This window comes from Toxotes jaculatrix, chromosome 5, assembly GCF_017976425.1.
Source record: "Toxotes jaculatrix isolate fToxJac2 chromosome 5, fToxJac2.pri, whole genome shotgun sequence".
Taxonomy (NCBI): domain Eukaryota; kingdom Metazoa; phylum Chordata; class Actinopteri; family Toxotidae; genus Toxotes; species Toxotes jaculatrix.
In genome coordinates this window covers 14401280-14414706 of record NC_054398.1, presented here as the reverse complement: position 1 = coordinate 14414706, position 13427 = coordinate 14401280, and the positions used below count along the sequence as shown (strand labels likewise).

General features: G+C 40.9%; 1 protein-coding gene across 14 annotated transcripts in view; it reads right to left on the bottom strand.

The window, feature by feature from the left end:
• The window catches only part of mef2aa (myocyte enhancer factor 2aa), a 58234-nt gene extending 53485 nt beyond the window's left edge, over positions 1 to 4749 (bottom strand). For 5 of the 14 annotated variants that reach the window (XM_041038918.1, XM_041038920.1, XM_041038908.1 and 2 more), the window contains exon 1: positions 4499 to 4747. The gene's annotated coding sequence lies outside the window, so the exon portion shown is untranslated. Of the gene's footprint in view, positions 1 to 1037; positions 1183 to 4498 lie in introns of those variants that run through there. The other 9 variants (XM_041038916.1, XM_041038917.1, XM_041038921.1 and 6 more) reach the window with 5 other exon arrangements.
• Between the last annotated feature and the right edge of the window lie 8678 nt (positions 4750 to 13427).

Here is a 13427-nt window from a genome sequence, read left to right as displayed (position 1 = left end):
CTTTAACCAGTCATTAACCCCCATGATCTCTTTTAAATTATTGACTGGGTTGTTTACTTTGTATTCAGGAAACACGCTATCAGACATATGCACCTGTGTAACATGTTGTCATGGTTTAGGTTTTAAGTTTGGCGTCTCCCCTTGTTAAACTGATTAGAGACTGTTGTAGATATACAGACAACAGTGGTAACAACATGCATGGCTATGAGCAAGTGTAATGATGCCACAGTACACGGGCTGACCAGCACCATCTAGATCTCAACACCGAAAACGCCAAGCAGTTATTAAAACTGGCAGCTGCCTTTGGCGATTATTGTTCAAAACTCAAAATACACTTACGAATCATTATTTATGTTAAATTCAAACAAGTTGGAGCGGATGGCACGTTTTTGAGAAGTGGTATAGAGTGCAAACACACAACTTGATGTTAAACCCAATATCCGACCTCAACTTCTATAGCAGCGACATTGTCAGTGTGTGTGTGCGTGTGTGAACTGTAGCCTGCTGTTGTTGTGACGGCTCAACAGTGTTATTACATACACATTGATTACTATTTTTGCCCAAACGATGCGCCTGTTTTACAAAGTACAGTTCAACAATTCACACTTTCGATTCCCAGGGAGTTTTAACGACACAATTCACGAGTGGAACATCTCGAGCGAGCAGCAGTAAGGCGTGTTACCGGCGTATCAGCCCGCTGTTTATGATGAATCCAAGAAAAGTTTCTCGCGTTTGACTGATATCAACAGCGCGCGCGTCTGACTGCACCCTTTAAACAGACAGCTGGACGTTTTCACGGCACCAAAACCTGGCTGATAATTCAACGTGACAAACGTGATTAGTGACACGACGCGGCTTTTACGGTCTCTATCTCGCACTGTGCATTTTACCCCGGGAGAAGACAGGTAAATAGATTAATGTCTCCGGTTCCCAAATCCACTCTACATCTCCCTCTTGCGCTTTTCCACTCTAACTCACTGTAGCTCCGGTACCGCTGCCACACTCAACGCAACATTGTTTCTATTTCCGTTACTCACCTTTACTCCCAAGTCAGTCGCTGTATATAGACACTCTATATCGGTGGCTCCAGTGGATAAACGTAATTTCGGTTCACATTTACACGCTGACTGCTATTTTAGGGGGAGCTGACAAACTCAGAAAAGCCAGTCTTCCTCTTGTCAGTGAGAGACTCCTCCCCTTATCTGACGAACTGCCTCTCTCTCTCTCTCTCTCTCTCTCTCTCTCTCTCTCTCTCTCTCTCACTCACTCACTCTCTCTCTCTCTCTCTCTCTCTCTCTCTCTCTCTCTCTCACACACACACACACACACAGTCAAAACACTGGGACAAGTTGGAAATATCTGTGTTTACTCCCAAGAGTTAAATACCACCCCCCAAAAAAAGGAAAATCTGATATGTGTTGGGTTTCTTACAAAAGACAACATGTTCTTTGTTGATTGTTACTGTCACATATGTGTACATAGCTTTTTAACGAATTCCTGTCATTTGATTCGAGTCATATTCACTGTAATAACAACTCTGTCCCAAAACTAGAGTCAGTTACACTGTAAAACAAGCAAAACTCATGGAAACTTTGACGGAACTCACTGGCAAAGCGAAACCACAATAAGGCACCACTATCTAAAGCAAAGCCTGCGATAATTTTGCAATAGCCCGCAATCTGTTTTCTTCGAGACTGACTTTAGATTTGGACAACTACTTTCTCAAATTGCTCGGCTCAGCCTCATCACATTAGATGCATTTGACGTCATATCGCTAAGACAACAGCAATGGAATTCGGTTTGAAGGACACCTCCTTCAGCCAATGAAAATCTGCAGCGTCTGTTGAGCAGCCAATCAGAGTAGGAAGGCGGGACCGTGTCCGACTCACATACGAGCTTGTCACGTGTATGTGCAGGATCAGAGGAGGTGTGGTGGCTGGCCCCGCCGGACTGTGTTTACTGGCATGTTGGAGGCAGGTGCGATAGAAAAATAGAGCACGGTGATCGTTTACCGCTGCAATTATGTATTTAATATGGATGGGAAGAGCGTGTGACCAGGTTTAGACAGGGTACTACAGTAACTACAGAGGCACATGGAAAAAGCATGAAGACATTCAGCAGTTTAAAGCTGTTCTCAAGTTAACAGGGATGTCTGTTTTTACATATAGGGCTTGAAAGTACATAAATTACTGGAGTATTCTCCATCACCTGCTGCTTTATGCAGAAAATTTATGCAGGAAATATTTTTTAGTCCACTACAGTTATCTGACAGCTGTTGTAACTGCAGTTTAGGATTTTATAAAAAAAAAAAAAAAAAAATCTCAACGTTGAGCAGCTACAACATCAAAATTCTGCTTACACATTGATACATCACTATTAATGTAATTATGTAATAAAATTATAAAATGTATCACTGACAGGGGCTGTCTAGTCACCATAATGAGTACTATTAATTTGTATACATAAAAATTTAGCATTACTTAAGTAAAATTCTGAATGCAGGACTTTTATATGTGAAGTATTTTTACATTGTGGTATTGGTATATCCATTACTACTTATTACAGAGTGGACCCAGAGTAGTTGCTCAAAGTTGCTGTATAAGTTGCACAAAGTTCCACACATTAGGCCACTCATTATCTGGAAGCAAAGGCATGTCATGTTGCTTTTGAATGACTCCCTCTGTATCATATGACTTCATCATTGAGGTCACAGGACCTCATAGACACATTACAGAAGTTTGACCATGTCAAGGTTTCTTTTCTGAGTTTTAGAAATAGCAGCAATGTGATATCTCTGCATACAGAATCAGTGATGCAGTAGCACCATTGCCCCGGTTGAACAGTGAAACAATGCGTGATTATTTAGGCATCCTCTCCTAATGACATCCTGTTTGATTGCACTGCATGCCTGCTAATGAAGGAGAAGGGTTTTCACAAAGTATGGCTGCTGCTGTATGCAGCTCATTTGTATTAGTCTAGTACAGTCTGGTCCGTAGTGTATTGCACTACCTTTTTTACCAGTTAGTCCCAGTCCCGCAGGAAAAGGTCATGTCTAGTGTTCCTCAGCCCTCCTGGTTGCTCAGGGCTCTAGGCCAAGAAGTTACAACTGTCCTTAATGACTTTTAATTCCCATACAAAACAGTTCCTGCATTGAAATCCACACTTTAATAAGTTAAAGTCACAATAGTTACATTCGTCTTATATCACAATCTATAACAACAAACTGCAATAATGGTGGAATTTAAAAGACAATTGCTTGAAGTTTATTAAATTTAGTTAAACTTGTTTGCATCATCCTGCTCTTGGCTTCTGGCCATGCACTGGGTCAGGTTAAATGAGGCCATTCTTTTGGCCACATGAGGCGATGTGAGTTGGCTCTTCCTGCAGTTTGCTGAGCCTTGGTCCACTTTTGCTTTTCTGTAAAAACTCCATTATAATCAGTGCCATTTGCAGCTAACTAGACATTATATGAAAAAAAAAAATGTATGCAACATGTCCATTCAAAGTGAAAGGAAAAAAAAACTTGCATACTAAATACTACACCAAAAGGGCACTGTTATTGTTCTCATGGTAGCCACAGAGATGCTTGATTTATAGCACTCCCATCTCCTTCTCACGCAACCCGGCCATTTATATTGCACCATAAGAGTGATACATTGCAGGGCAGTGCACTACCTTTATTTAACTGTTGGGGAGCTTCTGAATGTTATTTGTTATTGTTCTCAGATTGTATTCCATGGCACCTGGAGATGCTTTTATGGTAGAGGTGCCGTACTGGACACCAGCTCCACCAGGTAAGGTCACTTTGAACTGATGTCATAGCCCCAGCGCCACATGCACGGTTACATTCATCTGAATAGTGATAAAGCAGACTTTCTAAAATTCATTCACCTTTCCTGTCGATAAAAAGTATCCACAATTGAAACAATATTAGCAACATTTTCATTATTTAAAAGTGGTATAGCATAAAAACAATGACTTACAAAACATTATCTTCTTGCACGAGTGTTATTCTGCTTTTTCCTGTGCACTTGAATGTGTGAAACAATAGTCATGACAAAAAACAATTAGACAGAAACAGTCCCCAGCTGTTTTCTTGGAGTGTTTTCAATCAGTGAAGTTTCTGCTGTGTAGTGGTTCTTTCTGAGTTCAGGCTGATGCCACCTGACAACAGTGTGGATCCAAAGTGCTCTGAGCATCTCCTTTAGCAGCAATTTTGTGTCGACATACAAGCCTCCCATCTTCCCAGCGATAAACAGTGATGCTAGCAAAAATGCAACCATCACTTACATCAGCTCATTAAATTTCAACTGAACATGATGCAGTAGGCTAAGGTATGATACAGTATGTGTTGGAAGATCATTTTTCAAATACACTAAATCAGACAAAAGATGTAATCTTGCATTAGATTCACAATAAAAAAACAAATCAATCTTGACATAGCATTGGTATTAATTAATTGGCATCTCATTTCCATCATGTGACACCTGTGCCTCACCTGTTTGTTGTTGTTGCACCTTCACAGAACCTGCTGCTCCAGCCTTCTCCTCCTGCACGTATTGACTTTCTTGATCTCTTCTTTTCGTTCTGTCTGCAACTCTTCCTCTTCTTTCTGCTGCCTTTGTTTGACTCTGCCCATTAATTTACCTCAAAGCCAGACCAGCTGGCTTTGGATGCTTCCCTCCGAGCCCTAAGAGGCCCGTCTTCACACCCTGTTCCTCCTCTTGTCCCTTGGTCTCTCTGCCGGCAGAGAGCAAGGGGGGCAGTGGTTTGAAGGGTAGGACCCCAGATGGACATAGACATGTCGGGCATGCGTTATGTGATGGGGCTTGGCTCAGGGCTCTCTGGACCAGCCACAGCTGTCAGTCATAACTCCAGAAGGTGTTGAGGATTTTCTCGTTTCTCTCTCAGAAGGCTTGAAAGAATGTACAAAAACAAAAATGCAAAACAACAATATAATTTCCTACAACTTGGTGAACAGTTTTAGAGAAAATGCTTTTAAGTTTGTGTGTTATTCTTCACTGTAGTTTTAAAGTGAAATAAGTCTTTAAAGCGCACATTATTTTTTTAATGTAGATTAAAAACAAATCTTTTTAAACTTTGTTTATCAAATGTCCATGTGCAGTACTCATTTTTAAATTAAGGGGGAAAACTTTTTATGTATGACAAAGTAAGTGATGCATTTCAACAAGTTGCAGGGACATGCCAAATAACGGTTTGTTCCAGCAGGGCTTTGATGCGCGACAGCTGGCATTTCCAACATTGCACCAGACCACAAATAGACCCAGACACTCTTTCTCTCCAATTAAAAAAGGGGCCTAAAACACACGTCTCATGCAGCGAGCTTTATTAGGCTATACAAGTCAAGTTTGATCTACAGTACGATAGCGAGGAAAGAAATAGATGTTTATTTTGTAAATGAGAAAAGCACAAACAGATCACTGAGTCACACAATTTTCTAAGACGGCAATCTAACCACCAAGCTCTGAAATAACATTTCATTATCTGAGGCTCATTAAAACAGCCTTTCTGAAAAGCCCTCAACACCCCTCACCAATCCGAGGTCCTCTATTCGCTGCACACTACACATTCAGTCACGAGACAAATCCTGACAACAAATGTCGTACTGCAGTTTCAGTGACTTTTGAGATAATATAAATGTATAAATGTAAAGTTACCTGTTATAGACACTGCAGTTTGAGCTTCTTACATAAACACCAAATGGTTTTATGAAACAAAGGTGCAAGTAATTGTCAAAATTTTTGAAGCTGAAAATACAAAATATTCAGATCTGGAAGTTTTCTTTTTTTTTTTTTTTTACAGCAAAGTACTAAGAAAAGTGTTGATTGATGGTTTCAAAGTGCTAAAACTCTCCATCTACAGTGATTTTAATCACATCGATGGTGCAAAAGTCTTCCAACAAAGTCGTATCTGAGGAGACCACAGCGATGTGTTAGATAATCAAGATCAAGATCTAAAAATACTCCATGTCTCACAGTCTGGATCTCTTCTCTCATTACCCACTGTAATTAAAAGTAACCAGGGCCTGTCGGCTCCAAATAGCATAGAATAGCACACAACTGCTAATGTGAAGGAATGACACTTGAAATGAAAACCCTCATGATATCAGTTCACTGAGGAAAGTGGAGCAGACAACACAGAGCTGTGACGCCTCCAGCAACTGTGGGTCAGTAGAAAGGTGTCCATTTAGATGTAATGGTCAACTGCAGTCAAATGCTCGTCTGCAAATCAAGACAGTTTCAGTGTATTTGTTATACAGGTTTAATGACAAGAACAACTTCTCAAGCGCTCTGTGATGTTTTTCTCTTGTTTTTTATCTCGCTTCTGTACAACTTTGACACTCTGCAGTAGGTTTTGTTGAACGTCTTCCTGAGGCAAAGAATGACAGCATTCAAAGGTCCCTATGATGAGCTGATGATCTCTCTGGAGATTACGCATCTCTTGGGTTTCTTAATGTATTCTTCTCTGTTTATCACACTGCTGAATGCTTATCAACTGCAAGGTGGAGTAGCCCAAACATCCATCCTGTCTTGTTTGCTTGATGTGCCCCTTATTTCCTAAAGATGTACAGAGATCCAGATAATAACACAAGCTCTTTAATTATCCCCAATATTCACATGAGCGTATAGCTCCATTTATAATATGTAGTCTCCATTGTACTGAGCTCATTAAAAATTGAACAAGGTCAGGAATGAAACTGCTCTTACCATTATTCATTTTGTCCCTAATTTCAAGTATTATTTAATTAATCACCTGGAATGACCCCAATAATTTACAATGTCATAAGTTGCCTGGTGATATTAGCTACTCTCATACCTACACACATATATTTGTGTTGAATCAATGGAACAAAAAACTCTCTCTGATTTTTTCCTTTTTTCAAAATAAGGGCCAGCTGTGAATTCCTGTGGTTGCACTTATTAAAAAAAAAATAACAGTCATGATGCCTTAATGCCTGTTCTGGGTTATTGGGGATAAAACTTTTATGTTTTATGAGGTATAACGATCATTTTGTACTAGGGCATTTCAGCATTGGCAAATTTCACAGATTTTCTGACTTGATGATTGCATCATAAGCAAAAACCTTGTTGTGTGTGTACGTGTGAGTTTCTGACATTGCCAAAGCCAGTCAGCAGGTGCCATCACTTCTCATTCCCACCATTTACAGTGTAAAGACATGTTGAGGACGAGCAGGATCAAGAGAGTCTGCCAAAGGGAACGTGTGGGAGAGACCACTCTAATTTCTGCCTTTCAGCCAGTTCTCCTTGGCATTTTAGCTGCAATTCCACATCAAGCTAATGCCAGAGTAATTCAGTTTGTCAGACTGTGTAGCAAGAAAGCTAAAGATATCTGGATCTACTGTCACTGTTTACCTGTAGGCAGCATTTAGAGAAGACACAGTGTTCTCCACTCTGCTCCAAATGCATCCCAATCCAATTTTTTTTTTTTTTTACATTAGACCTTTTTAACTGATAGGCAGCACACAAAAGACATGAAATATAACGTACAGTAGGCCCATATTTGAGAACATTCTCCCTCATACTAACTTTTGCTTTTGCTCTCATATTTTCTGAATTGCATCTGCGCTGCTGCCTTTCAGCCCTGAGAACAATATTATATGCACATTCCTCCAAAATGCTCTATGGCTGCACAGTTGATTTTTAAAAACCTACCCTATCACGCAATTGTAGGTAGTAGGTGCCCAGTTCTCACTAAGCATTATGACTCATACCAGGCATAGAGCAGCAATCCAAGTCTAATCCACAAGAGATAATTTGGTATTCATGTTTTACAAATGTGCTTGAGAAAAATCCCTAAATCTTTTTGGCAAGTGCAGTCGAGAAAGTCGTGCAAGCATGTCATCCACCATGAAAAGGCAGCGGAATGGTTGAGTAAAGCGAGGCTTTGTCTCTTGAATTCAGCCTGAAAGACGCTGCCATCATGAGCTTTCTTTGTTGCAGACTTTGTCTTTCCAGTATTTTACTGGTTTCTCAAAGGTAAATAGAGGCTTGACTCAGAGGGGCACATGCAGTTTTCCTACAACAGGTAATAAATTTGCGTGTCAGGCCTGCGCGTCACAGATTAAACATGCTTTGTTTAGGATGATTTATGAGTGCGATGTCGTGCTGGGTGCACTTGGCTGTGAGGAGCTGAGGGTTTGATGGTGGTGAGGGGGTAGCAGGTGGGGCGGTGGGTTGGTGAGTGTCAGATTTGTCTTACAGGAAGACTGATCTGTAGCTGCTCCGAGGGTGCCCACTGCAACACACACCTCTGTCATTAATCACACACAGCCTCGGAGTACAGAGTGCTTTGTCTTCTCCTCCTCTCACACCAGTGCTGCAAGCTGTCACCATACTGAGAAAAGCTTACTTCAGAACAACTATCAAGAAGTAAGAGAAACTGCCTGTGCCTCCTGAAACTGCAGGGTATATATGTGTTCTCACAGAGAAAGATATAAAATTGCAACACTAAAACAGGACTCCTTACTGGTTTTTCCTCACATTATGGCAGCTGTTGCTTACCCTCATCTCTACCAGTCACTTAAGAAAAAAGTATTAAATCTAACATCCTAAACTCATGTATGTTCATACATGAGTCCTATGTCCTGGTCTTTGTCTAGACTAGAATGTCTGCACTATTCTTATGTTCTTCCTCCTTCAGAAAAGGTTACCTGGATATACAGGATTAAGATCATTCACTATCCCTACGAGGAAACAGCTGATTCAGCAGGCAGCGCAGCTAAAAGCATGTTGACTTATAATCCAAATACAGCTGACCGCTGATGCCCCACTTTTCCTCCTCACACACTTTCTCCCTCCATTCTGAGCTTGAATTGAGGTAATTAATCACAGCAGGAGTAGTATTAAATTATGGATCTTCTCTAAGGGTAATGAGTTGATTCTCTATTTGGCTGAACTTCAAGACACTGTTGACATTACATTACTTTGCATACAAGAGCTAGATGTCAAAAGTTGAGAGCACAACTCCTCTGAACAAACAACTGGAAGTGTGAGTAGTTGGAAGTGAGATGTAATATGCTGCAAGATAGTTTCCCCACTTTCAGTCTGATGTCTTCTAGCAAAGGTCTATCAAGCCCTTGTCTGACACAAAAAACTCCCTTATGTAAGTTATTGCAGTGTTTTCATGGACATAATAGGAATAATAGGCAAGACTGTGGCGAGGAGAAAAGAGCTTTTCTAAAAATCCAGAGAGGTGAAAAAAATCCACGACACAGAGAAGATAAAAAGCGTGAATGTATAATAGAAAATGGGCCTTAACCTGAATGCCATTTCCCACTTTGTATAGTAAAGGCGAGGGAAAATGAAAGAGCACAAATGATAGTAAAGGCACAAAAGCCAGAATGAAAGTTGGAGTCCATTTGTGAGGCTGTGACTTAAAATTTGGGTCCTAAAAAACAAATACTCAGAAAAGAGGACAACAGACAAAGCATGAAGCAGCCTATGTGGTACATACTCTATCTGAAGCATCAAAGATCTGCATTAACCGCGTACCTGTTTTCTCTGTGCATTTTAATGCATTCTCTGCTCCCTGACACTGTGAAATTTTCACATCAAAACCTATATTTTCTTCACACTGAAATATGGGCTCAAATTTGCCATCTACCCTAGGCATCTCATAAACAGTTCATTTCTGAATGTAACCCTAGGTGGCCAGGAAGGGGAATAACGACCTGTCAAAATAGAGCTCAGGTCCACAAAGCGTGCTTTCAGTGTGGAGGGCTAGAGATGTGAAGTATATAATTGCATGCACTGTTAAACATTTATTACATTCAGTACACCATTGCGGTTTGTTTGTTGTAACATACCAGGCAAACAGAGTTAATGTGTGCCTAAGCAAATATTTGCAGCACTATATCAAATTCAGCTACCAAATTAAGGATATCAGGGAGGCCAAATAGGGTCGCGTGTGAAATAACAGAGTTGTTAGGCCATACGCTGTTCCATACACAGATTGCCCTATCACAGGAGTAGTTGAAGTGTTTGCACACAGAGCTTTGCCGCCTGCGGGCTTATATATCACACTGTGCCTTATTAAGAGCTTTAACAAAATCTGGCTTTCACTAGCCTCCCTTAGTCACCACTCTGAGGGCAGCAGTCTTCAGGACCTCCGTTTGTACACAGCCCTGACTAAACGCCTAGTCCCCCTAAACAGATTGGGACAGTGTACATGTGCTTGATAGATAAAAGGCAAGGATGGGGATATTATGGCTGTGCTGTATGAAGAATTGGTCTTAAGTGATATGCTTCCCATAAGTGGTGTAAGAGATCAGACACACTCAGCTTTATTGGATGTCATGGCTTGATGAGATTCATTTTTATTTTTCAACATATTGAACTGCCCATTTAGATGTGCGCCACAAATTCCTTCACGTTATTAGGATAAAATTCAGAAAGTGACTTGTATTGAAAGCATTTTTTTTTCTCTCATTTATAACCAGATTTTACAGTAACAAGTTCTGATAACCATGAAGAGAGCATGGGAATGGTCCCATGGTACAAGTTCAACTGTCAGACAGACAAGCCATTTACTTTTATGCAAAAGTAATGAGCAGTGCTCCAAGAGAGCGAACCACTGACCCATAAATTGATTATCCCCAGCTGCATACTGACCCACTGAAATGACTTCACTGTAATCGTTGAAAGTTATGATGTATTCTGGGTGTAGCCTGACTGTGTCCTATTCCTTCAGTCACCAAAATAGAGGACTCCATTTTATTATAGCATGCTGGGAATTCCCCTCCATTTCCTCATGCTCTTGACCTCCCACCCTCCATTGTATGTGCGAGGAGAGGGTCTGGGGGCCGGAGTAGCCCCTGCAACTCTACCAGGCTGACAGATCGGCTCGTCGTGCCCTCTGCTGCTCCGCCTGCACTGCAGCTCCATTGTTCTGCCCTCTCAGGCCGAGCCGCGGGGCAACTCCTCACCATTGTGTCTGACAGACCTGCAACTTGATACCATGGCAGCAGGCGCCTGCCTCAGTCCCTGTGGAACACTGATGCAGTGTACATATACGCGCACATTGGTGTGTGAGAGCGTGTACATTCAGTTTTCAATAAATGTACACAAAGAATTGTAAAGATTTTGTGGTTATGACTTCAAAAGTGACATTTTTTTTAGAATTTTTTCAGAAAATTAAGATTAACCGTTGTAAATATGTGAATTAATAATGAGGGGTTTCGGGAAATCCGAACCATGTAAGTAGTTCAATATCACACAGGAAAAACAGTCCAGGCACCATAGGCACAGGAGCAAACCCTACGCTACATAGTGGTAGAATGTATATCTACAAAGGCCTGACACTCCTATTTAGTAGCAAACTATACACTCGCAGTCACTTCTTTACTGCAACAAGAGGAAGACTGACATCTTATCTCACCTCCACAGAGAAATGGAAAAACTGAGCCTGAAGACGCCTATAGTGCAGACACAACACAACAGCCTATACACATCAAAGCAAGCCCCAACCAAGCTGAGCATGCCGTTGTATGTCACTGAGGAATAGTCCTCTTTTTATGTAACACACAGATGATTAAAGAGTTCAACACAGCAAGCAGACTAATGACTCCACTGGGTTGCAGGGGAACTCAGGAGAGAAGAAGGCAGGGCCTCTGGAGAATACTTGCTGAAACGGGGATAGGTTCTAAAATATACAAATTTATTCATCAGAAAGCAGTCTTTTTATGTCATGGATGTGTGCGTATGGGAGTGTGTGCAGGTGGCAGAGAGCGAATGTGAGCGAGGAAGGCGGAGGGCGAGAGAGGGCGAGAGAAAGAGAGAGAGAGAGAGAGAGAGATGAGAGAGAAAAAGACACAGCTACCTGATAGTATCAGCCTCCTGTGAGCTAAAAAACATCAAGCAACCGGTAACAACCACCACAACTCTGCCATAATGTTAGCTTCACTTTCTTCTTGTTTTTTCCTCTAATAGTTTTATGGATATTTTAAATACCATTAATCATTAACCATTAAGTTGTCTTGCACCATTTAACATATCTCAATTAACAGATTTCTATCACTGTGGAGTGGTGTCTTGTGTTGTTTGCTGTCTAATCAGTTTAGCAGACAAAATCATGGAAGCTATAGGATGTGTCTACAGTACAGATTCAGACTTTTTTCCTTTGGATAAATGGACACCAGTGAGTCCCTTGTGAGAGGTGACAGAGTGATGAATGGTTGCGGTCTCTCTAGGACAAAGTGCAGGAATTATTGTCAGTCACTATAGGAGGAGGGATTAATGGCCGCAACCATGTGGCAAAGGGTAATCATGTGAGATTAAGAAAAAAGCAATTCTCAGACACAGAAGGTGCAAAGTTTGACCCTATAATCAGGTACCAGGATGAAACATGCACATCAGCAGCCGTTCTGGTAGGACTTAGGCTTCAATCAAACACTAAAAAGCTGTACATGTACATTTTCACTGCATATTAATTTTGGAAAGATTGTATAAACTGGTCTCACTGAGTGTTCTCATTGAAAATAGCATATGTTTAATATGCCTTTTTCAGCACCAAGAAACACTAATTGCATTAAAAATATACAGTAAACACAGTATACACTTACAATGATGGACTACCATTACTGACCAGAAGTCTCCTGAGTTTTCTGTGCTGCTGTCAGAGACACGAGCCAGTGCTGATGCTACTTGGAAAATTGAGCCAATATTGTCATGTTATTGGTCTAAATGACTTAATATGTATTAACTTTTTTTAATTGATATGAGTATGCGTTGTTAATGACACGGTGGAAAGTGCATCATCAATTCTAATCTTTAATGATTCTTTATTATGAAAATGTCTTTTTTTTTCTGAGGGCACAAAATGGCTCTACCAACAAGGTCCTTGGACTGATTGGAGTTCCTGTGTTCACTTGGGCGTCCAAATCTAAAGTGAAATGTAAATGTGTTTAATGGTACAGCATGGGCTCTGTGGTTCACTGATGGCACCATGATGGCTCTGTCTCTCTCAGTCACCCATTCCTTTCCAGTACCTGCGTATCATGTTCAAGGTCATGGCGGGGGGGTTGAAGCTTATCCCAGGACACATTAGATGAAAAGTTGAGGTTTCACTGGACAGATTGCCTGCATATGACAGGGCTCCTACTTGGTCTGCCATTTTTATTTGTTTCTTTGTTGTATCCATTAGAATATTTCTGTATTTCTCATTCTCTATGGATACGTATTTGTGTTTTGTTTTTAGTCATGTAGCCGTGTGAATAAAGACTCTATTTCTGAACAACAATCAAGCAGTGCTCATTGACTTTTGGGGGGATTCCATTCCCACTCTTGTTGATCTAACTCTGAGGCTGCTGCAGACCATTGTGCTCTGAAAGGAAACCTGTTCTGTGCTTGAGCTGCTATTTTTACATAAACAGGTAGCTAACAGACTTG